Source organism: Macaca mulatta, chromosome 3 (assembly GCF_049350105.2).
Source record: "Macaca mulatta isolate MMU2019108-1 chromosome 3, T2T-MMU8v2.0, whole genome shotgun sequence".
NCBI classification, from domain to species: domain Eukaryota; kingdom Metazoa; phylum Chordata; class Mammalia; order Primates; family Cercopithecidae; genus Macaca; species Macaca mulatta.
In genome coordinates this window covers 115,544,936-115,569,024 of record NC_133408.1, presented here as the reverse complement: position 1 = coordinate 115,569,024, position 24,089 = coordinate 115,544,936, and the positions used below count along the sequence as shown (strand labels likewise).

At 38.1% G+C, this 24,089-nt stretch overlaps 1 long non-coding RNA gene across 1 annotated transcript in view; it reads left to right on the top strand.

The window, feature by feature from the left end:
• The first annotated feature begins 852 nt into the window (after positions 1–852).
• Positions 853–24,089, top strand: part of LOC144340157 (uncharacterized) — a 74,287-nt gene continuing 51,050 nt past the window's right edge. Inside the window, exons 1-2 of the long non-coding RNA XR_013415916.1 lie at positions 853–1,072; positions 8,367–8,477. This is a non-coding gene — a long non-coding RNA (uncharacterized LOC144340157). The remainder of the gene's footprint in view (positions 1,073–8,366; positions 8,478–24,089) is intronic.

The window sequence follows — 24,089 nt, the reverse complement described above, 5'->3', positions numbered from 1 at the left end:
ACCTCTTATATCACCACATGTGAGTGTATGCTTCCTCTCTCTCTCTCTCACACACACACACTCACACACATACATTCTCTCTGTCTTACACAAATAAAACAAAAGTTTAACACTCTCTCTCTCTCTGTACATATATATATACACACACTTTATTTTTTTTTTTGAGATGAAGTCTTGCTCTGTCGCCCAGGCTGGAGTGCAGTGGCACGATCTTGGCTCATTGCAAGCTCTGCCTCCCAGGGTCACGCCACTCTCCTGCCTCAGCCTCCTGAGTAGCTGGGACTACAGGCACCCGCCACCATGCCCGGCTAGTTTTTTGTATTTTTAGTAGAGACGGAGTTTCACTGTGTTAGCCAGGATGGTCTCGATCTCCTGACCTCATGATCCTCTGCCTCGGCCTCCCAAAATGCTGAGATTACAGGCATGAGCCACCACGCCTGGTCCAAAATAATATGCTTGTATATATTCCTTTTGCATGTGATGTATTGTGATATTTTCTGTTTCATTTTGTTTTGTTCCATTTCATTCCATATCATTCTTTTTTCTTTACTTGTAAAACTGCTGTTTATAACACACTAATCTGATTTCTAAGATACCACTACTAGACTGCAACTTGCAAATCTGAAAAATATGATACTAGATAGACTGTGGATAGACAAGTACTCCCATATGCATAGAATAGGTTAGTGTGTCATTATATGGTTGGGTTACTTTCATTTCCAGGAAGCCAGAAAAGAGCCACAGTAGGGTTTTACAGATCTGTGGGCCCCAAAGAGATGCTATGACTCATAACACTCATAACAAATTTCTAATCTTGAATGCCTTGTTCCGGGTAGGATGTCATTTGTGATTACTTGTTCTGACATGAACTCCAGGCATGATTTTCAAAGAAGAAAGACGTAAATAGTAATGTCAGTGAGAATCATGATTTCCAGTTACTTACAGAGTTTTAAGAGGAGGTCAGGTAAAGACACACTCGTTTTTTCAGACGGATTCCTGTGATCTGTTGTTTACTGTAGCTTTCACATGAGAGGAATTACTGGAAGAAACATTTGGTGTCGTGCTTCAGAATGTGAGTTTTGAAATGCCTGAAATAAAATATAGAGTTAAATGCCTGAATGGAATAGTATAAATTAAATAATTATAATAATTTATATTTTTATATATATAAATATTATATTTATTTATATTATGTAAGTAAGTATATAATAATTTATAATAGTATAAATTAAATAATTTTAAAAATTAAAGTTAAGAAAAAAGAGTTAATTTTAAGGCAAAGATATGAAAAACATCATGAACATAGCAATATGGAATTTAGGAAGATGATAAATAATGTCTTTCTACTGTGCCCAAAACACCACCACCACCACCAACAAACTAAAAATGCATTCTTTATGCTTGAAACTAGAGAAGTGAGTTCAGGATCCTTATTTGTACAAGATTTACACTCAAACTAGTTAAAATTTAAGCTATATAAGCAGAATAAATACGGTAGTATGGGAGAAGTATACACAGATATAATGAGAAAGAAAACAACACATATCTACTATTTTCCATGTTCTATGCTAGCAAATCTACAATTTTTTTCTCATATTTAATCCTTGCAGCAACCTTTTAGGTGGACTTAATAATTACTATTTTTATAGATAAAGAACTTGAGGCTAAGATGTAAGTAACTTATTAAGATTAGTGGAGTCAGGATCAGAATTCAGATCTCTGACTCTACCCTTTTTTACTACTTTGATGTCATATGTATGTTTAAATTTCTATCTTGTAAAGATCTGCAGAAGAAATACACATTAAAACTAGACATGTATTTACTCACATGTCAAAATAGAAGTTGAAAGCCGGTTAATCAATTTACCACCACATTTCTATATTTTGTATTTTTGCTGTTTGTGAGGTGGGAGTATTATATGTTTTTTAAAAACCATTTTTTTCTGTTATAGGAATTTGATAATTTCTTCTCACATTATTGTATCTATATTATATTTCAGTCAGCTGTTAAGAAATTCAGGGCTGCTCTGCCTGTGGAGTAGCCATTCTTTATTCCTTTACTTTCTTAATAAACTTGCTTTCACTTAAAAAAAAAGAAATTTGGAAGTCAGATTTTATCAATTCAAACAAAGTAATAAGTATGCATATATACTGAAGAAAAGTTGAAATGAAAGTCAACTAAAATCTGGAAACTAGTGAAAATAAAGTCTTTTATAGATATATTTCATATCGATTATATATAACTGTTACAATGATTATAGTGTAATATCACTATTACGATGTGATTTTTAAGCATTGTCATATCTAAGAAGTGTAGTCTTATTTTTAAAGGGAATAGCAGACTCTCTTGGATTTGTCAGGACTTATCCACACATGAGCATATGCTCACTTCAGATGTCACTGCTGTATTAACAACAATAGTTCTACAAAAAGGGATAAGAAGCTTATAAAGGACAGACTTTAAAAAGTCATTATTAGCCCAGTTACCTCAAAATAGTATAAGAAATTAAGTGATTGACCTCATTAAATAGCTCACCTCACATAATTTTATTCTCCAGAAATTAGCTCTGAGAAGTGTTATAGGACAAATTTGACTTTGACATTAGAGATGAAAAACGAACTAGAAAATGTTTCCAGAAGCTGATGAAGACATTAGGAAGGGTAAAATATAATCAAGTTCTCTTTGTTGACAGTACTGGTACAAACTGAATGTCAGAGTTCAAATTTTTTGTGCTACGGCTTTTACGTCTCTCTGATCTTGGTTATGCAATGGTTTTTAGCCTTCTCTGAACTTGATCAAGTCATAAAATTTCTGGGTCTCACTTTTCCTTACCTATAAAATGGGGAAGCATTTGAAATGTACATTCTATTGTACATTATTGTTTTTCTGAGATGTTTTGGTTATTCATCAAAAGCATAAAACAAGAGACTATAGGAAGATTTTCAGAGATTTGTACTGAAGGAACAGGAGAAAGCAGGTTTTTTGTTTTTGTGAATTTTTTTTATTATTATTGTACTTCAAGTTCTAGGGTACATGTGCATAATGTGCAGATTTGTTACATATGTATACATGTGCCATGTTGGTGTGCTGCATCCATTAACTCGTCATTTACATTAGGTATATCTCCTAATGCTATCCCTCCCTGCTCCTCCCACCCCACAACACGCCCCAGTGTGTGAAGTTCCCCACCCTGTGTCCAAGTGTTCTCATTGTTCAATTCCCACCTGTGAGTGAGAACATGCGGTGTTTGGTTTTCTGTTCTTGCGATAGCTTGCTTAGAATGATGGTTTCCAGCTGCATCCATGTCCCTACAAAGGACATGAACTCATCCTTTTTTATGACTGCATATTATTCCATGGTGTATATGTGCCACATTTTCTTATTCCAGTCTGTCTGTCATTGATGGACATTTGGGTTGATTCCAAGTCTTTGCTATTGTGAATAGTGCCGCAATAAACATACGGGTGCATGTGTCTTTATAGCAGCATGGTTTATAATCCTTTGGGTATACACCCAGTAAGGGTGTGGCTGGGTCAAATGGTATTTCTAGTTCTAGATCCTTGAGGAATAGCCACACTGTCTTCCACAATGGTTGAACTAGTTTACAGCCCCACCAACAGTGTAAAAGTGTTCCTATTTCTCCACATCCTCTCCAGCACTGAAAGCAGTTTTATAGTTTAGGTTCTGATGGGGTTTTTCTATGTGACATTGAACAAGTCACTGAACCCCTTCATGGAACAATATCTAAACAATACAAAGGAGATTCTAATTTGTACTCCTAATTTCTCACTTGTGTCTGTTGAAGATAGACAGCCTGGAAGTGCTTGAGGGATGTAACAAACCACAAATTTAAGATATTATTATCATAAGAATCTGACACTACAACTGAAAAGGAGAATAAGTTGTTCTAGCTATGAGTCAATGAATTATTAACGTCACATATGAACACAATTTTAACTAAAATTTACCTGAAACATTTGTTAAACAATGATACTTGGAGTATTTATTTTACTGTGAGTGTTGAATGATGCTAGATGGCTTGGAAATCAAATCTTCTTACATCTTTTTGAGGAAACGTATTTTGGGTATGGGGATATATGTATTCCAAAATAATTATGGAAAATAAAGACTACTTTTACTTTTAATACCAATTTAAAATGGTATTTATGATGATCACCTTCTATTTTCTACGTACGTATTATTATATAAAAGTTGTTCAAGTGTCTAACATACTCTTTAGGAAAACACACTTAGAATATTCACATGTGGTCTTCACATATTTGTAAGTTTCAGCAAAGATGAAAGATGTCAAATTGTAAATTTGATTATATTTTCTATTGTAGTTTAAGTGTTGAGAGTAACTGAGCTGCCAGTGATAAAGTACACAGAAAGAGAAGTCCAGGGCCTGGGCCTGGGCCTGAGCATAGACTGTATTTGAGCAACTGTAGCTAAGAATAAAGTTCATAAAGGAAGTAGAAGAGAGTATTCAGAGAGGAAGGACAAAATACAAAACAGGGCTGCACAGTTCTAGAAGCTAAGGGAAGGGAGACTTTCCACAACTGGGGCTTGGTTGACGTAGGACAGAGGAAGTTTGAAATGGCTGGGACCCAGGATCCACACATAGAGAGTCACATGATGAATGACTGAAGGTCTGAAGGAAAATTAATGCCATTTAGTATGGGGGCCTGGTGACAGGGGTTGGCGGTAGGGATCAGGGACTGGATCAGGGACCCAGCTGTGAGCAGTGCTCCTCAAACACCTGGTTCCACAGACCTGGAGGCCTGGTGAAGATTAATAGGATTCAGTACAGGAGAGCTGGACAGGAAGCCAAAGGACATACTGAGATGTTTTTGGGACAACAGGGAAACCCAAAAACTTGGTGAAGAGTATGAGACTGAGGTTCAGTGAAAGAAATACAATTGGGCCGGGCGCGGTGGCTCAAGCCTGTAAGCACTTTGGGAGGCCGAGACGGGCGGATCACGAGGTCAGGAGATGGAGACCATCCTGGCTAACACGGTGAAACCCCGCCTCTACTAAAAAAATACAAAAACCTAGCCGGGCGAGGTGGCGGGCGCCTGTAGTCCCAGCTACTCGGGAGGCTGAGACAGGAGAATGGCGTGAACCCAGGAGGCGGAGCCTGCAGTGAGCTGAGATCCGGCCGCTGCACTCCAGCCTGGGCGACAGAGAGAGACTCTGTCTCAAAAACAAAAAAAAAAAAAGAAAAAGAAAAAGAAAGAAATACAATTGGTTTGTTTCTAGAGTGAATATTATCATAATAGTGGTAATAACACAAGGCATTTTAGGTACACTTATGGAGCTCTATGGAGATTCTTTTTATTTCACATACTTAGAGGTTTAACTGATCCCTGAGGCTTGGATGACATTTAAACTAACAAGTAGGTGTTAAGTGCTTAGCCCATAATAGATGCTCAACAAATAATGTTGAATGAATGAATTATATGATCTTATTTCTAGAGAATGGAAGTCTTCTGTTGTTAGCCAAATAATTCCAAAGGTATTAATTTACAACAGTGTTTTCTAAATGTTTCTATGAAAACAAATTTATCAAGGTATTAATAAGTTTTAGCATCAAGTAATATTTTGACCAAGTGAGTCAAGGAACTGCTGGGTTAAAGTTAATTACATTTCTATATTGCAAGACTTCACAGCGACTTCATATTAATATATATATGACTCTCTTAAAGATAGGTAGTATGTGGGCTTTTCCAAATGTATTTGATCACAGAACTCTCTTTTCAACGACCACCTTTCTTTCCTGAAATGTCCTTTGAATTAGTGTTATAAATAACATGTATTAGGACGTATTAGAATACAGAGTCACATAAAAATTAATAGAAGGACAAAATAAAAGATGGATTTTGACAGTATTGGGAAAAAAGGTGTCAAAGTACCTTTGTGTAGAATTTCCAGGATTTCGAAAGAAAAATTTAAAAGAATTGGAGAATCTTCATTGTATTCCTAATGTTCGTCCCTAGGGATAAGAGGCCAAGAAGGAAAAATCCTTGTTTACTTCTGGTCCACAGTTAGATGTTGGGCTGGATAAATTTGAAGAATATGGGATATTTTCAGAAAATATATATGGGATGAAGAAGATTATGAGTCGAAGGCAGTCAGTCATTGCAGTGTCTATACATTATTAAAGCTCTATGTAATTTATTCTACTTGAATTGCTTTGGGGAAAAGAGCTCTTGTCTGTGCTTACGGGGAGTGAATGGGTGGAAGGTATGGGAGGAGAGACCTCATTCCTCTGAAACTGTAGGATCCATTACTGTGTCTGGCTCCCTCCCACTTAAGGGCAGAGTATGTACCTCTATTCACCTTTTATATAGACAGCATCTCTTACCACAAGTGGCATATACTAGGTGCTTAGTAAATGTTTGAACTGAATTGAACTAAGAGGATCTGAAGAAAAGAGGCAGAGGTTGTATTCTTACAGTGCCCATTTTTCCTCAAATGGCAAGGTCATGGCACCCCTCCACTCCCATTGTTTGGGAAATCTGGGTATTGGGAGCACTCTTTCATTAGGAAGATGTTTTGTGGACATTGCCACATGGTGTTTCCAAGGTGTTTTGCACCATGTTTCACTGGAGTGGATTCGAAAGTATATTCTAAAGACAAAGCCCATGAGCCGTTCTTTATTGTTTACAGTGGCACATAACAGGGACCCTCTAAGGTTACAAAGCCTATAGTTCTGGGAAAGGAGAAGGAAACTGGCCGAACAACTAAGCTAGAAGTTACGACAGCCTTTATTTCCAAAGAACTAGGTGGGGTAGGGATAGTATCAGAGTGATTGATATTTCATCCCTTTCTTCATCTTTTTGTGAAGAAGGAAGTTCGACTCATTTTAAACCAGACCTCAGAATAATGTCATCTTAACAGTCACTAACAAACTTCTTAAAAAATGAGATTCCTGGGCAGGGCGTGGTGGCTTAACGCATGTAATCTTAGCATTTTGGGAGCCTGAGGTGGAAGGACTGCTTGAACCCAGGAGTTAAAGACCAGTCTGGGCGACAGAGCAACACCCCATCTCTATTATTAAAGTAAATTTAAAAAATGAGGCTCCTGGAAAAATATGTTCAACATTATTTGATAATGTAAATCTTTTAGTGGACTTCAAGTTAAAATGATATTTAATAAAACTATTATTATCAAATATTAGAAGGAGAATTTTTTAGTTTAGCAATTAAACATCTATAGTAACAGAGAACTATGACTGTCACTATGGCACAAAAATAAATACCTTATATCTTCAAAGTTGTTTATAGTTGAATTAGAGAGACAGACATGTACCAAGATAATAAAGTGAATGAGAGGAGGCAGTGGTAAGTTAGGTAGGATTTGAATTCAGGCTGGGTGTACAGCACCCTTAGCCTCCAGATGTACACACTAGTTTAGTGACATCAATGTGCTGAGTGAGATCCCAGCCCAGACATTTGGTTGGCTTTGAGATTCCTTACCAGGGATGTATCTATGTTTCAGCTGGGCAAATTCACAAATATTTGAATGACTCATTAGGATAGAAAAGCCAATTCCAAAGGATTTCTTAAGAGAGAATACCCCAGTGCTTATGAAGAAAATAAATCAGAGCGGCCGGGCGCGGTGGCTGAAGCCTGTAATCCCAGCACTTTGGGAGGCCGAGACGGGCAGATCACGAGGTCAGGAGATCGAGACCATCCTGGCTAATCCCGTGAAACCCGTCTCTACTAAAAAATAAAAAATAAATAAAAATAAATAAAAAAAGCCGGGTGAGGTGGCGGGCGCCTGTAGTCCCAGCTACTCGGGAGGCTGAGACAGGAGAATGGCGTGAACCCGGGAGGCGGAGCTTGCAGTGAGCTGAGATCTGGCCACTGCACTCCAGCCTGGGCGACAGAGCAAGACTCTGTCTCAAAAAAAAAAAAGAAAAAAGAAAATAATTCAGAGCAATCTAGACACCACAAAAATTCTAGTATCTCCTGACAAATATATTCCAGCTCTCTCTGATTCTTAAATTCAGAATTTAGAATAAAATTGAGATAGCTACTTCACAAATCATGTGGCATAGGAAAGAGACCATAAACCCTGACACACTGACACTGGACCAACACTTAGCTCTAATATTTAGTTCCTGATTGACCTTGGGAGAAATATCTTATTTCTTCTATGCCTCTGTCATCTGAAAAACAGGAGTACAGCATCTAATGCAAGGGCTCATGTGAGAACGAAAGATATAATGTATGTAAAGTTAGATTCCCTCCTTACATTCCCTCATAGAATCATTTGCCTCCTTTTATAGCACATTTTACAGTTTGAAATGCAATGATTATAAAATTAACCCTTTACTGTTTGTCTCCTCTGCCTTCTGCAGGGAGATAGGCTTCCTGAGGGAAAGGACCACGTTTCTCCTATTTACCATGCTGTCTGCTGCTCCAGCACATCTTTCAGCGATGCTGACCTGCGGAAACCAGAGCGGTACATGGTGTGTACTACGCTATCGTAAGCTATTATAAGCATTGCTTCTTTTTCTTCTCCCACCCAGAAACTATAAAGTTTTCTTTTCCTTACTTTGTTCCTCTGTGAGTTTTGAGAATTTCTGTACCTCTCTTATAATACACGATATTACTGGCATAGTGCTCTCATAATACTTCCTAGATGCTACTCATATATGGCATAAGCCTTCTTAATCAACACTAAGCTCCTTCTAAACTAAAGGCATAATCCCAACTATTTATATTTGTATTTAAAATGGAGTTTTCCCTGAGATGTTTCTTTTTGGGATGGAGTCTCGCTCTGTTGCCCAGGCTGCAGTGCAGTGGCGCGATCTCGGCTCACTGCAAGCTCTGCCTCCCGGGTTCATGCCATTCTCCTGCCTCAGCCTCCTGAGTAGCTGGGACTACAGGCGCCCGCCACCACGCCCGGCTAATTTTTTTGTATCTTTAGTAGAGACCGGGTCTCACCTTGTTAGCCAGGATGGTCTCGATTCTCTGACCTTGTGATCCGCCCGCCTCAGCCTCCCAAAGTGCTGGGATTACAGGCCTGAGCCACCAGCCCGGCTCCTGAGTTGTTTCTTGTAAATGAAACAGTAATTTCTCGGTCTGCTTATATCTTATATTATTTTGCAAACTTTTCTTTTACTTTCACTTAAATGGATAGGATAAAGATCTAGACTGATTATCGGGACCTTTGCATCTCACTACTATTGTACTGTTCACTATTTCACATATACAATAAGAAACTATATATCCCTATATTATATTTGCCTAAAGGCAGAAGGAAGATTAAAGATATCATCTAACTCAGTATTTGCTCATTATGCTCATTTTCATGTTGACAAACTTCTTTATGAATTTAACAATTATTCCTTGATTTCTGCAACTCATGGCAGCACTGAAATAGATTACAGCTCCAGGTTTGTCTTCTGCTTACATTCAGGATGAGGGCTCTGAAGAACTGCACATTTCCAGGAGAGGAGTTTCCATGGCAACTTGGACAAAGGCAAAGCAAAATAATTCTTCAAGGCCCATGAGAAAAAAAAATTCCACCTTGCTTTTTATTTGCAGTTCTGTGTCCCCTGAGCAGTTCTGCCAGCTTGCCACTGTCCTTGCTCTCTAGGAATCCCCGTTTGAAAGTTATATATAGCATTATGCATCTGTGAAATCTGCAAAATAGGATTTGATGAGTGTAACTGCATAGTTATTTCTCCGGAAGGCTCAAATCCAGAGGTTTATTACAATACAATTTTTAAAAGTTAAAGCATACATTGAAGTAGCCACTGAATTCATGAATATGGAAGTGCTTTTCAAATTATAAAATCCTTAAATTAGGCTTCAAGAAGAGAGAGTTTTAGGACAAATAAATGGAATCAACGGAGAGGCAATTTGGCATTTCAAGGCAATTTGCTAGCTGAAAATAAAGACCAGGTGAAATGATTTTCGGTAAATGTATGGGTCATATATCTTGGGTAAAAGGAAGTCAGGTGGTTCCTATAAAGTCCTTTGGAGAGTGACGTCTCTCCTGTTGGTTTGCAAAATCCTACACAGCAGGCTGTCTTATTTATTCTTGTGTCTTCCAAGGCACTAAGCACAGTATTTTTAAGGCCCTTTGGGGGCTGGATGGGTATGGTGAAGAGCAATCACCGTCTCCCTCAAGAGTCCAGCATCACAGTCAGAAACAGAGTACTCTCTGCTTCCTAGGCAAAACTATTGACACTATTTAATAACTTCATCATACAGTTCACATTTCACTTTCTTTTCGTGATTGAGCTTAACTGTAATCATGTTCAGAAACATATCCACTCTTTGATGCATTCTTTCAAAAATAACTTCTGAATAATATACCACGTACTATGCCAGGAACATGCCCTCAAGGAGTCCATAAAGGGCTGCCAACTTAAAAAAAAAAAGATAATATAAAACTAAAGAAAAACACAGACAACAAAATGTGACAGTTACTGTACTCTGTAATATCTCATAATGTTGAGGACTGTCCTGGGTTTTATGGGTGTCCAGAGCAGGGGCATGTGACTCAGCTCAGTGGTGCCTCTCATATGGGGGCTAGATCGGGTAAGGCCTCCGCAGAGATATGTGCGTTCTCAGTTTGTTGTTTTTGTTTGTTTGTTTGTTTTTGAGATGGAGTCTTGCTCTGTCACTCAGGCTGGAGTGCAGTGGTGCGATCTCAGCTCACTGCAACCTCTGCCTCCCAGGTTCAAGTGATTCTCCTGCCTCAGCTGCCCAAGTAGCTGGGACCACAGGCATGCGCCACCATGCCTTGCTAATTTTTTGTATTTTTATTAGAGACAGGGTTTTACCTTGTTAGCCAGGATGGTCTTGATCTCTTGACCTCATGATTCACCTGGCTCGGCCTCCCAAAGTGCTAGGATTACAGGTGTGAGCCACGGTGCCCAGCCTGTTCTCAGTCTTGAAGGATGATTAGATGTGAATAAGGCAATCAAGTGGGGAAACACATTCAGAGAGAGGAAACACATGTAAAAACACAGGAACATGGAAGAATGCCAATGTTTCAGGCTCTAAACATTGGGCTTAACTTAAGGATAATGGGCATGAGCTTGAGGAAGGCAGAAGCCAGGTCCTCAAATGCCTTTATGCAAAGTTAACAAGTGGGAATTTTATCCTAAAGGTAGGGAACCCACTGAGTGATCTCAGTAAAAGAAGGGATAAATCTGTACCATTGTTCTAATTTAAGTGTTAGGAGCAGAGGAAGTCTATAATAGAAGGGAGACCTGTTAGGGGGCAAAGAGGCAATATTGATTCATGATGATGAGGGTCAAAAGGAGGGCAGTGTAGACAGCATGGAGGGGAGGGGATAAGAAGATCTGGAAGATAGATGAGCTTGGTAACCAATTGTTTCGGCAGGGTATAAAAAAAGGACTGGAGTGGATTTCAAATTTCTAATGCATGTGCTGGGAAACTGATAATACTGTTAAGTGAAATTAGTACAAGAAGCAAAGGCAAAAAACAAACAAAAAAATCCCATAACGATTTAGGATATGGCTTTAGCCTGACCGCTCACCTGACCTCAAACAAGATTCTTAACTCCTTTGAGCCTCATTCCTTTGAGATGATCATGTGGGATTGTTTGGAGGATTAAGTGAGATAATGTTTATAAAACATTCACACATTTGCACAATCTATATTTTGTGAGCATTTATTATACCAGGGTAAGGGGTTCAGAGTTCAGAGGTATCTAAGACAAAGTTTCTGCTCTCATAATATATCTATTGTGTGTATGGGAAGATAGACATAAACAAGTTAACAAATAAATGAGTAAACTGTGAAACCCCGTCTCTACTAAAAATACAAAAATTATCTGGGTGCAGTGGTGGGCACCTGTAATCCCAACTACTCCAGAGGCTGAGGCAAAAGAATCGCTTGAACCCGGGAGGCAGAGGTTGCAGCGAGCCGAGATCATGGCACTGCACTCCAGCCTGGGCGACAGAGTCAGACTCCGTCTAAAAATAAATAAATAGGTAAACGAATTATAGATTTGCAAGAGTGCTTTGAAAGAAATAAAAATGTTGATGTGATAGTTACAGACAGGACTGAGAGTTCTACTTTTTGATATGTTGTTAAGAAAGGCTAAAAAACTTGCAAGGGAGTTATTCAGTCAGTGACAGCTAATCATAGTTGAGGAAGAGCATCCCAAGCTGAGAAAACCACAAAGACTCTGAATTGGGAAAGAATTTGGAAGCACGGTACACACCTAGCAAATCCCTAAATGTAATAAGCACACAATAAATAATAGATACTATGTTTAGAAACAAGAAGTCATGTATTAATTATATGCCATGGAAAACTAGCTTAACAAAACACCTAATTCATGTATTGCATACATTATATAGTCAACAATATTTAAAATTGATACATTTGCAAATATATTTTTTTATTTAAGAATGTGAATACAATTGTAAATGGAGTGAAGGGTTGGGAAGGAGTTCTCTAAAGCAATATTGAGGTTTATGGACCAGGAATTCTTGTAGGGAATTGTGTGATTAATATGCTTCCCTCTGGTATTGGAAATATATTTTTCTCTATTTTCCAATTAATTTTTTATTTGTTTGAGTCGGACTCAACCTTAACATCAGTGGATCCTCCAAAGATGGGAGACTACCTTTTTGAAGTCTGCAATCCACACAGCTCCATATAGAAGATTCTATGTTAACTTTCATGCTTTTAGTAGAAATCTCTATTATTAGTCACTGCTGCATTGTTTTCTGTGCAGTGATAGAAGATATATCTTTTTTTTTTTTTTTTTTTTTTTTTTGAGATGGAGTCTCCCTCTGCTGCTCAGGCTGGAGTGCGATGGTGCAATCTCAGCTCACTGCAACCTCCGCCTCCTGGGTTCAAGCGATTCTCCTGCCTCCTGAGTAGCTGGCATTACAGGCATGTGCCACCACACCCGGCTAATTTTTTTTTTTGTATTTTTAGCAGAGACGGGGCTTCACCATGTTGTCCAGACTGGTTTTGAACTCCTGATCTTGTGATCTGCCTGCCTCAGCTTCCCAAAGTGCAGGGATTACATGCGTGAGCCACCGCTCCCGGCCGATTTATCATCTAAATGATAAAAAAATCACTCAATATAGATTGTGTTACATTTTTTAAAAATTGCAAATGGCATATGTTATATAGGGAAATTGTTAACTAATTATCCCATTCTAGTGTTCAAGTATTATGTCTGAGAGTTTGCCGTTTTAGATGCAAAGGAAAGATCATAAACAACTTCTGTACAACATCAACAAAGTCATTCAAATTTGATATTAATCCTAGTTAAGCAATTTGCCTGTCATCCGTTTGATTTGTCTTCTTAAACTAGAATGCATAGTAAAAATGGGTTGCAAATATTTGGTAGTTATAAATTTAGGATTGAAAATGTAGAAACATTAAACTTAAACTGATGTGTTAAAACATGTTGGGAATATCAATTAAAAATTTAAATGTCGAAGGAATTAACCAAAAAAGAAATAGCTTAGCAGACGTTAAAACCACAAAACAGTAATAGGACTATTCTAGAATTCAATGAATGACAGCCTCCATGTCTGTTCAGAGTGAATTCTAACAAATAGCTAATGAATATAAACAGCCTATTTAAGTGCTGCTGGAAAATTCCCCTTCAACCAGCAGCTGGCATGACTGTTGTCATTCAAAGGGCATAAGTAAATGTCAAATAATTGAATCATTGAGAAACTGAGATGACAATGACCTACATTCTCCTTCGCACTTATTGAAAATTCTTCCCTGGGCTATTCAATAGATGATGTTTAATAACAGTATTAAACTAAAGAAAAACCACAAGAAGTCAAAGTTTAAATAGGGCTCAACTCTTTAATTGGAGATTTCTCAGGGAAATTGACTGGGCTTTTGCATACCAGGTTGAGTGTGTTTCTGTAAAATTGCACTGATAGGATCCTGAATCACCATGTTTTATAGATAAGAGAAATACAAACTTCACATGAAACAATGTGGTGTTCCAATTAAGTATGAAAATTGTCATATCCTAGCACAGGCAGCACCTTCCAATTCTTTTCCTCCCTTTGTAAAACTGAATATGTGTGTCCTTAACATTTTTAAAGGAACCATAGGCCAGCAAGGTACTCTCTGCTAGAATTAAGGTCCATGTTCTCCTTGTACCCCCATTGCCTGTTTCTACATTTGCCGCTGGCTTTTATCTGGTTTTCTCTAACTCAGGAACTTACATATCCATTTATTAGTTGGCATCTTCTAGACTCACACTGTGACTGATCTTGGATTTGCTTCTTGATTCTTCCTTTGTCTCTTGGATCCAATATAACTATGTGTCTTTGGAACTAACTCCACACATTTTTCTGTTTTTAATCTTGCTACATCCTAATCTGAGGATAGTGGGTTATAGGCATATCCAGTAATACCATTCTAGAAAAGACAATCTTTAATAATAGAGGCTCTAATGCCAAATCCCAAGCATCTTTTAGTAATGAACAGAAACAATTTCTACATCCTTCAAGTTTAAAAATATTCATAGCAGATTCTCAGAATTGTAATAGTTACTCAGATTTGAGCTCTGTGACATAAATTGTCCAGCTAGTCTGTAGGAGCAAGGCAGGTTATTGCATCTGGAACTATAGCAAGACATCAAAATAAATTATTCTAGATGTAATCTGAATACTTCTATAATGTTCATTAAAGATGTACATTAATTATGAATACAAAAGATAACATTAATTTGCAAACATTGCAATAAGTTACATACAGTTGATGTGTTAATACAAACTTCTAAAACAAGTTATTGAAAAATTCTCTGGGAGTTCATGAAATGATCTTTGTTTTAGATCAAAGTATACTCAAGTTTATCCTAGATTCATGAAATGTGGTGATGATGGGATAAATCTGATTCCAAAGCCCACACATTAAAACTAACCTCCCTGTTTTAGTCATATATCAAATATGTCCAGTAGTGGATACTTTTGGGGCTCCCCCCAGAGGCTCTGGATCTCCTTTACTGGATATAAACACCCGTTGCTCAGCTTCTTTGCTCATAGTTTTGCCACTAACAGCTGTTACCAGCAGCCCTCTTCCAAGACTATCTTTGGGCTACAGATTGCTTTACCCAGCAGCTGGGAGGCAGGGTTGCTGCAAGTGCCTGGGAGGCTATCCTTTTCAGGTCCAAGGAGAGATTAGTTCTGCAGATGAGTACCATAGACACAACATTAAAATGAGTCTAAGAAGCACATCTCTCACATTTTTACATGTTTTAACTGGGATGCAACTTATAACTGATTTGTCCTACTTTAAGTGGTAATTTTCTTTGTACATACAATAAGGGTATGTCTGATGGTTGATGGTGAATTAGAGTCAATGAAATTAGGGACTAGAAAAGGGTAAACAAAAACTGTTTGAAAATAATCATGAAGAGGTTTAGGAAAGAACTAACATTTAAACTGGTAATATGTGGAAGCGTGAGGCAACCCATCCTATTGTTTTGCAAGTATACTATCTGGAAATTAAGGCCAATCATAGTTTAGGTAGAAAGTTAAAGGAAGAGAGCAACATTTAACGGGGATCCTACTATGTGTCCAGCACTGAAGTAGGTTCTCTGCCTCCAGCAATGTTTTCATCTCATAATAAATTTTTGGGCCACGAGGTGACATAATCACAAGGAAGTTTTTTGAAGAAGATCCAGGCCCAAATCAGATGCTTGAGAATCACCGCACTGATTGGCATCAAGACGGTTTTACAACCATCTGCTTTTGATGACTTCTGTTTTCCCAGCAGCCAAACTCCCATTCTAAGCAGGAAAATCATTAGCTGTAAAGTAGGCGGATTTGGGTTCTCATCCTCATTCAGTCATTGGGAAAACAGTAGTCACCAAGAATTGGAGTCTACAAATTTGGCATCTTATATACATCCTTTCCAGGGCTAGAAATGGCCTGAATGGGAGAGAACCTACAGTTTGGAAGTAGAGAGATGCAATAATACGTAGTCAGGCAGAACATCTTTGGGGTCTTTAATCTGTTCATCACAATATAAAGTGCTCTCTTCATTAAATCCAGTATTTGAAAGATTTTCTCTATCAGATACTGTTTAATCATAACTTAACCCATTTGCGTTCATCTATAACTGTCAAATGGAGCTACTGGGCAGCAAAAAATGGCTAACATTACTATTTTGAGTTGATATAATTCATCCATCCTGTCTTACATCCATTCTTTCCTTAAATATCTTTTGTTCCTTTCTGTGTACCAGTAGCACATGGGTAGAGGAAATACAGTGTGGGTATTCCTGCTTCCCTGCCTTGATGTATTTACCCTTTGGGGGCAGAAAACAACAATAGAGTGTTTTGATCTAGGAATGAGACCAGGGTATGACAGGACCTTGAAGGAGGAACTCCCTTAATCTCTTTTATAACATGAGCCCCTTATGAGAAAAAAAATTAAATACATGAAATAAAATGCATAGCAATATAAAGAGAAACTGACTATAAGGAACTAAAATTCTATCTGTAGATCCCAAGTTAAGAATCCCTGGAAAGAAGTTTGTTTTAGGTTGAGTGAAAAAGCCGGGAAGAAGTAGCCAGATGATAATGGTAAGAAGGTAGAAAAGAGTATTCCAGGAAGAGAAACATTACGTGGAAAGGGTAAGAGGTAAGAGTGACAGTAAGAGGCCAAGGCACAGGCAAAGAGTTTCCTTTTTCAGCTTAAAATGTAAGGCTACTGTGGGTCCAGCTAAAAACAAAGAGACTTGCTCTTTTTAATCCTCTATGCAGCTATAATAAGGGCACATGTATGATGCACCCTTTTGTCTAGTCTATTATACTTTGTTATATGCAGAATATATAAAAATCTTTCTATAAATGTTCTCTATGATTATGTACTAGTGAGAAAATAAACATGTTGTTTTAGTATATCAAGCTGCAAATATTACTATGCTAACTTTCAAAATAAATGATTTAAAATAGACTAAGTATACTGATCTGAATCACTTTTTATGTACATTACTAAATCAGGAATCAAATCACAGCTGGGGACCTAAATGTATACTTATAAGAGATATTCTTCTCTGCTCCTGGGATTTTCATTCTGAAATACCTTTAGTAGAAAAGCAAAGCACATAATAGTAGTTCCACTTTTCTGTAATGTGTTTCGGGAGATTAGGTCATTATGCAAGTTTCCAAAGTCATGTTACATGAATCAGATATTGTGTTCCCATTACATGGGGACTCAATAAGTACTTAAATGAAATCAAAAACACTTTTCATCAACTAATGAAAAGAAAAGCAACGCAATAAAAATATGCTAACTAAAGACAGCTTAGTTGTGTGTGAAATCATAGATTCACCCAGTCCTTAAAATCAGAACAAAAAATGAAATGTTTTAATTGTGAGCCTTCTGCTTAATAGCTTCTGTGGCTGAAAAAAATCCCTGAGACTCAAGTTTCCTTATGGGTAAAACAGGGATACTAATACTTACACTTTGGGATTAACTAAAACAATGTATAGAGAGCACGAAAGACAGTGCTCTTAGTACAGTCTAGCAGTTAGTACACTGTAGTTTCCTCTGCTTTCACCTGGGCTCTCCTGACATGCCTGCGGCCTCCCCACTTACACATACAGATAGCTCAGGAATTGACAGAAAGCAGTAGACGTTGGGTAGTACAGAAGGTTTGAGCAGAAAACAGACTAGACTTTCTATGTAACATTTTTAGGCTGTTGGTTTGGAAATCATACTTCTCCAGATACTTTTCAGATACTAGAGCTACGTATGAATGAATTTTGATCATTTAGAGACCCTGTAAATGATAGCAGTTTTTAAAAAACTATACTGAAGGAACAGTAAGGGTAGATAATTAAAACATGTTTTGATGGCACTGTTATGCCCAGACCGTTTGTTCCCCAAAGAAGACCACCAGAGTACAGAGTCAAAGCCAAGCGGCAAGGATCTTTACTACAAGTTCGAACTTGATCCCTCCGTTCCACCGCATACAGGAGGGCCTCGAACAATGCGAGTGCTTGCTTTTTATAGCCCGATGTAAACAGGATATGTAAAGTTACAGGGAACAAGGTAATTCTCTCGGTTACAGCATTACAATTGGTTAAATTATACATTTAGCATTCCTTATCGGAGATCTCCCAGGTGATGTTTTTCTGAAGTTTGAAAGAAATATGGAGGAATGTGTTTCAGCACATGCCTGTAGTCCCAGCTACTCAAGAGGCTGAGGCAGGAGGATCGCTTGAGCCCATGAATTAGAGGCTGCAGTGACTGTAATTGAGCCACTGCACTCTAGCCTAGACAGCAGAGTGAGACCCTTTCAAAAAAAAAAAAAAAAGAAACAAATCAAAAGAAGAATATGTTCTGAGATATATTTTCTAAGATGGAACAATGTAATTTAAAAGAGGTTATATATAATAGGAATTTTTCTTCTGATATATTTTAAACTCTTAACATTTGATTGAGTTTGACAAACTATATTGGGAACCTGTTAGATGTCAGGCTCTGCACACAGTACTTCAGATCCCAAGGCAGATAAGATGTGCTTGCTGGTCTCAAATAAGTCTCAGTGGAATTGAGAATTGTTGTGGGTAGGAGGTAGTGGGATGGGTGAAAGCCTAGGGGCGGGGCACCCGCTATGCACCGAAATAGCTAAATATTCAATGACATGAATGCAATTATAATATAATTCCAGTATAGGGTCACAAGCAGATAAGTGAGCTATTTAATTCTATCTGGGGCAGGAGGAGAAGCCTCTAGGGAGGTGACAGGTTCTGGGATTATAAAAAATATATATATATAGACCCAGGTAGGAAACATGTAGTGGTTGAGGACAAAACCCAATCTGAGGAAAGATAGAGAGATATTCTGCAAAAAGCAAGACAGACTGCTGAATTATGACAGAAATTGAGAGACCACATTCTAGCATAATGGTTTTATTTTTTTTCTCTCATCATATTTTTACACACATACTCACTCATACATATTCCTCAGGAGTTTGAAAATTGTTTCCCAGTCTTGCTTTTTACATTAGGAAAAAATGTAGAGTAACTGGATCCAAATGTTCTGTCATTCTGTTACACAGAAAGAAGGAATTCAGTTTGCGAGAAAACAATTTGATGCTTTGTTTACCTTTATGTGAATATTCGCCTTCAAGTGGGCCTCGCACAGGCAGAGGGGTTCTGCAAGATGATTGCTAATAGGCGCCCTAATATTTATATTTAGTAGGTATTCTGCGGATGGTGCTCCTTCTCATCTATCTCTGAGGCATCTGCTTTCTGGAATTCTTTATGTTGTCCTTGTTAATGCATCCTGAATTCAAATGAACCAAGCAAAACACTACATTTAAAGTGAACAAATGTGTTTAACTGCTTCATTCTGAGAAACAAGGCAACCAAGAAAGGCCAAATCAATTGTGTTACACTAAACCAACAAAGACTTCTTTGCAAGAAACCCTTGTTGTTATATCAATATTTCTTGCTTACTTTTCATTAGAAGCTACACCCGAAGTTGCAGCCCTCTCCAGAGTGAGAAATGTTAAGATACCTACAAAGCAAATTGCCTTGCTTTTGGCTTGTCTGTTGGTTGTTATTTTTTAAACCATCTATCCATGCCCCTTCCTATTACCACCGCCTAATGTAGCACTTCTTGTGAAGATCTCTTGGTGGTTAAACAATTCACAATTATTAAATGTGACTTTCTAGAAGCTGCAGTCACCTGGATAAGCTGGCTTTTGCTGCTGGAGGTTGGTAGGGTAAGGAGGGTGGTGAATGTTTGAATAGAGTATTGTAGAATAAATAGTTGAGCCTGCTGTGGCATTCTGCCACAGGTCCTCCCAGATCCCCTCTTCTTTTGCTGGAATTCCCTGGCTCCCCTCCAGTTCACCCAACTTATCAAACAGATTGTTTGGCAAAGGATAGAAAGAGGTAGAAAATAAAGTGGAATTGAAGATGTGGGCAGACACACTCTTGTTTCTGTGTAGAATCTCCTCGGCTGTTAATTTGAAGATCTTAGTACTCCAGATACTTTACATATCTTTGGGTTAAATAGGTATACATTGTCATTTTAATTGCCAAAGTTACTTGAACTTTTACATAAAACAGTCACATTTTAAGGGACTTTAAAAAAGAACATGTCAGTTTTGCTCCTATTGGGTAAGTGCATACCGCAAGCGCAACACCAACTGAAGGCTTCTCTTTCGTTTTTTAAGTGAAGTAGGACTTGGCTAGATTGTAACTGATTCTAGTCCAAGAGACATGCATCCCCATTAACCTGTAATCTGTGATTGCAGTTTTTCTATTTAGTTTGATAAACGAATCTTTCAAACAATGACCAGCTCTTTTAGGGAATGTGAAGTTAATGATGCTCCTTCTTTTACAGAACTAGTTTGACATTCCAATTGTGCTTTAAAAGAAACATAAGTTTTAGGCCGGGCACGGTGGCTCAAGCCTGTAATCCCAGCACTTTGGGAGGCCGAGACGGGCGGATCGCGAGGTCAGGAGATCGAGACCATCCTGGCTAACACGGTGAAACCCCGTCTCTACTAAAAAATACAAAAAACTAGCCGGGCGAGGTGGCGGGCGCCTGTAGTCCCAGCTACTCTGGAGGCTGAGGCAGGAGAATGGCGTAAACCCGGGAGGCGGAGCTTGCAGTGAGCTGAGATCCGGCCACTGCACTCCAGCCTGGGCGACAGAGCCAGACTCCGTCTCAAAAAAAAATAAAAAATAAAAAATAAAAGAAACATAAGTTTTTAAGCTTTTTACTGCATAGAATTAGCATTCTTTTTAACTTTTTGATTATTCATAGACATAATGAACAAGCTGTTCTATTTGTTGACTGTGGATATCCTGTAGCTTCTAGGCTGTACATTTCAATATGCAATAGAGTTGTAATAAAATATGAGCAAGGCAATAAAGCAGGAAATATTGTAATATAGTTTTGCAGTGATGGCTTTGAATGCAGAAAGTTCCCAGATCTCTTCATTACAGTGCCAGTGGATAGTGTATTTCTCAGCTTTCATTAAAAGAAAAAAAAGTTGTGGATGTGTGATTCTGCTGAATAAAGCTGTATATAAATGAAGTATCTGCAACACAATCGTAGGAAACATATTTTTTGTTTTGCCAGTACTTGCTTATGTTACTCATATGAATAATATGATTGATTTTTACTTTATCTCCAACTGGCAGTGTAGTCATAAATCTATCTGTGAGGTACCAAGTGCAGGATAAAATGTTATTTTTCCTCAGTGTGGTCTCATTTGATTACAATTGCAGCCTTGCCTGGCTGCATTCCATCCATAATTAATCGTCTCTTTGGTTTCCAGTTGCAGCGAGGCCAGGGCTGTAACCGTTCACATCTTTAGATGATGGTCTACTACGCCAGCTGGCAAGTGAATGGAGACCTTTCACACTGAATCTAATGGGCGCTGAAGGCTGAGTGTTTGTCAGGGCAGCTCTTTAAATGACATCGTGCCAGTAAAGGTCCGACTTGCTGTGGCTGACAGTCTCTTTGGCACCTCGCCCTTCTGAGTAAACACCATATGCAGAGAGGTTTCATTTTGCCAATTTATTTTAGTGCCTTTCATTCCATGATAGAAAGTATTCTCAGTGGTGATAGGAAAATGAATTCCTTTAAGGCTTTACCTCAGGGGCCGGATCACTCTCTCTTTCCTATGTATTGTGTTGTAAAATCCCATTAGCATTAGTGACTGTCATTTTGTCATAATATAGATATTTGTTTCCTATCATATTATTTATTACTTGGGCACATGGTTGCACATTACTCCCAGGGAAATTATGTGAAATAAAGCAAACAAAAAAGTTAGATAAGTATCCACCCACGTCTAACACTGAGATTTATTTTTGAGCAAGAGGGCATGTTACTACTCAATTATTGGTACAAAGACATATTAGATGTAATTTTAAATAGGTGTATTTAGTACTTAATTCGCTCTCTGTAGTGCTACTTTAAAAAGAACGAACTACATGGGTTCATATCATTTGGTAAAAATTACGGTAGAATCTTATAAAATGTCAGAACTCCAGTCCATTTGTGATTGCTCAAAAAATATTTAAGCCAGATTCTCAAACTCAAATGTCTTTGGGAGCCATGCAGGTTACTCTGAGGGAAGTGGGTGAAGTGCAATGATTTTGAGAGACTAAGGATGACATTAAGGAAGCAGACACAAAAGGGCAGCTGTAGCAGATTATTGGCATGTGGGGAGAATGAAGAAGCTGAGGAAAGTGGGTCTGTTACAGGAAAGGGGTCCCCAATCCAGACCCCAGGAGAGGGTTCTTGGTGGTGCACCAGAAAGAATTCAGGGCAAGTCCATGAAGTAAACTGAAGGCAAGTTTATTAAGAAAGTAGAGAAATAGAAGAATGGCTACTCCATAGACAGAGCAGCCCCAAGAACTGCTGGCTGCCCATTTTTATGGTTATTTCTTGATTATGTGCTAAACAAGGGGTGGATTATTCATGCCTCCCCTTTTTAGACCATATACGGTAACTCCCTGATGTTGCCATGGCATTTATAAACTGCCATGTGCTGGTGGGAGTGTAGCAGTGAGGGTGACCTTGTCACCATCTTGTCACTCTTGTCACCACCTTGGTTTTAGTGGGTTTTAGCCAGCTTGTTTACTGGAACCTGTTTTATCAGCAAGGTCTTTATGACCTGTATCTTGTGCTGACCTCGTATCTCATCCTGTGACTTAAAATGCCTTAACTGTCTGCGAATGCAGCCCTCTAGGTCTCAGCCTCATTTTACTCAGCTCCTATTCAAGATGGAGTTGCTCTGGTTTACACATCTCTGACAGGTTTAGCAATGGTACCAGAAATGATCCTTCTTTTGTCAAAATAAGCCAGATATCTAGATTTTTATCTGACACCCCTTGTTTTTAAACGTTAAAAACTGCAAAATGTTCAATTAAAAAAAAATTTTTAAAAGATGCTATTTTTAAAGAGGGCTGGACCTACAAACTGACTTCGCATTGCGCCACAAGTCTTCGAATAAGACATTTAAAATGAGCTTCTCATTTCCCTTGAGAACTATGACAAGACAAGAATGCCTGCTCTTGCCATTCTTATTCAACATAGTTCTGAAAGTGCTAGACAGAGCAATCAGGCAAGAGAAAGGAACAAAAGTCGTTTAAATAGGAAAATAAGTCAAAATATCTCTGTACATTGACAGTATAATTTTATATGTGGAAAACCCTAAAGACTCTACCAAAAAGCTCTTCGAATTGATAAACAACTTCAGTCAAGTTTCAGGATACAAAATCAATCTAGAAAAATCAGTTGCATTTCTATATACCAATAAGAAACATATGAAAAATTGCTCCACATCACTAATCACCAGAGAAATGCAAATCAAAACCACGACGAGATACCATCTCACACTAGTCAGAATGACTATTGTTAAAAAGTCAAAAAATAACAGATGTTCATGAGGCTATTGAGAGAAAAGAACACTTATGCATGTTTGGTGGCAATGTAAATTAATTCAACTACTGTGGAAAGAGGTTTGGAGATTTCTCAAAAAACTTAAAGCAGAACTACCATTTGATGCAGTAATCTCATTACTGGGTATACGTCCAAAAGAAAAAAAAAAATATTCCACCAAAAAAAAACCCACTTACACTCATATGTTCATTGCAACACTACTCACAATAGCAAATACATGGGATCATCCTAGGTGCCTATCAATATAGTGAATCAGATAAAGAAAATGTGACACATATACACCATGCAATATTTTGCATCTATAAAAAAGAATGAAATCATGTCCTTTGCAGCAAGCAATATGGATGCAGCTGGAGCTCATTATCCTAGGTGAATTAATGCAGGAATAGAAAACCAAATATTTCATATTCTCACTTATAAGTGAGACATAAACATTGGGTACTCACGGACATAAAGATGACAACTATAGACACCGGACACTAAAAGAGAAGGGGGTGGGACCAGGGTAAGGGTTGAAAAACTAACTGTTGCTTTCTAGGCTCACAGTCTGAGAGACGAGATCATTCATATTCCAAACCTCAGCATCACACAATATACTCGCGTAACGGACCTGCACGTGTACCCCCTTAATCTAAAACAAAAGTTGAAATTACATTA